This window comes from Pocillopora damicornis, chromosome 1 (assembly GCF_964200805.1).
Source record: "Pocillopora damicornis chromosome 1, jaPocDami1.2, whole genome shotgun sequence".
Taxonomy (NCBI): domain Eukaryota; kingdom Metazoa; phylum Cnidaria; class Anthozoa; order Scleractinia; family Pocilloporidae; genus Pocillopora; species Pocillopora damicornis.
Genome location: NC_142670.1, coordinates 21,593,068 through 21,595,486, shown reverse-complemented (window position 1 = coordinate 21,595,486; position 2,419 = coordinate 21,593,068). Strand labels below are relative to the sequence as shown.

At 38.5% G+C, this 2,419-nt stretch overlaps 1 non-coding gene across 1 annotated transcript; it reads left to right on the top strand.

The window, feature by feature from the left end:
- Positions 1-327: 327 nt before the first annotated feature.
- Trnaa-ggc (transfer RNA alanine (anticodon GGC)) lies at positions 328-403 on the top strand. The gene has a single exon. It is a non-coding gene; the product is annotated as a tRNA-Ala (tRNA).
- Positions 404-2,419: the final 2,016 nt, after the last annotated feature.

Genomic DNA, 2,419 nt, shown 5'->3' with positions numbered 1-2,419 from the left:
CTAACTGACTGAGTCTTTATATACCTTCACAACGCATTTCAAAACGAATATAAGCGACCCTCTCAGCTATGAACACTACTGAACTAGTAGTTGACATAAGACCTGAAAAAAAATCAGGCCCTTACGGGATTTGAACCTATGACCTTTACGATACCGGTGCAGCGCTCTAACAACTGAGCTATAGAGCCAACTAGATACTGATTATTATGTTGGATCCGAATAAACCTTCCAAGTGGTGAATAATGACTGCAAATATATGAAAATCATATATACACTGTGGTGAAGAAACGAATATAAGAGATCCAACATAATGACCAGCTTCCAGTTGGCCTGTTGGCTCAGTTGTTGGTAGAGCGCTGCGCCGGCATCGCAGAGGTCATGGGTTCAAATCCCGTACGGGCCTGAATTTTTTTCAGGTCTTATTTCAACTACTAGTTTAGTAGTGCTCATAACTGCGAGGATCTCTTATATTTTTTTCTTCACCACAGTGCGCATACATGATTTTCATATATTTACAGTCAGTACTTCAAAACATTCCGGAATTCGATGCTTACAACACAACTATTGTAGTAGAAATACATCATAATTACACAGCCTAATAGAATGTTCTAGTTTTCCATATACGTCATCAGAAAGTTTGAGTATCAATGTAACAGTGACTAACAATTATGCAATTCTAGAAATTATTTACAGTCTCTATCAACAACACACCTAAGCTGCTTTAGTTTCTAACGACCTGAGTAAACATCAAGAGAGCCTAAAACTTACATAGTGAAGCACCTCGATTGGAATAGATAGAGATATTATGATTATTTGGAAGCTTACTAATGCCTATAGTTGTTGACATTAGCTGGGGGTCGGGGGGGGGGAGTCTGTTCTATTACTCGGATAAACAACTATTGTTCAGTCGACTCTGATGATGATTTCCGCTAAGGTTCTAGAAACGTCAGTCATTATTACTGATTACTTGCAGTCACAACTTCTCAGGAGCACTCTTACCTGGAAGATCAAACTAAGCAGTCCAAAGGTACTCTCGTGTTGAAACTACTCACTGTTTAGCACTAATCATAAAAAGTGGATCATATGAAATATTTTAAGTCCCTGTTATCATTGATGTACATGTGCGTGCCAATAAATCGATTTGTGAATCCTTTCACTTTGCAGAATAACTTGCTTATAGCATTTAGTCTGTGCCACAGTAGCGCAGAGGACAATTAGGGAGCTTTCGCAGTTTGTAAATAAAGTAGGATCCGCAGTCTTTCACTTTTATCTCCCTTGATTTCTTGCAACAATCTTTCCCTCTGGTAAAGCAGACCTTGGAGAGAACCTCACCATCTGCCAATGTGGGGTGACCACCTTTTAGCCAGCCTGAGAGGACCGCACCACATCTATTATCCGGTACGCACTGGGTTGGCATTTTTGTTCCTGCATCTCCCACGAAACGATACCATTCCCCAAATATTAAGGATGAGGAATCGTCGTCACATTTTTCTGCACCGTAAGGTGTGATGTAGGTGCTCTTTCTGTCAGCATCGCTCAGGTTTCTGTAATTATGGCACGGATCGGCTAAAAAGTTGAATTTCGGTTAACGCGATGTTTGATATATATTTCTTTATAAGAAAGCCTAAGGAAAAAAAATTATCATACAAACTGCGGTGTTTTAGAATGATTTCCCGCCCTAAGAAAATTCGTAACAGCACGCGCTTAATATGACGATAATTTTTTACATGTGTTTGATATCGCCAATCAGCTGTGTCAGGTTAATAAATGAATGGAAAAGCGTTGACCGTTCTCGATCCAGGGTCGCTTGTCGAGATTTTATCGGATTAATGGCTGCTTAAAGCACAGAAAAAATCGTACTCGTAACAGACAGTGTCGTTCAAAATTCCTAGAGGCGGAAGTAAAACAAAATACGAAAACAAAAACCGAAAGTTACGTACTTGACCTAAGTAATGGTATTTCTTGGGGCTGAAAACGAAAATCGACAACTGAGAGATTTGCCACAGGCCGATTTTGGCCGTGTACACGAAAATATTTCTTTTGACGATAAGGAAAAAGTCAACAACTGAGAATTTTGTGAAAAGAAAGTTACGCCCATTATATATTATCATTATCTTATCTATTTCTCAATACACGCTCTGGAGGATAGTATTTCCTAATAGCCAATCAAATCGTGTGCCTGACAACACATAAACCAATCAAAATTCGCGTTAAAAAAGTTCAAGTTGAAACTTGTGGCAATTTCAGCTTTGAAATATCGTAAATTTTACAGAAAATACCGAAAGCGTTTAAAATATATGACACCTAAGGAAAGAACTTCAAGAGGAGGAGTTTAATAAAGTTGAAAATGAATTTCACTGTTATTTATCGGTTTTTTTAAATTGACGAAACCTTGCCCGATTTAACAGCCCTTAAACAT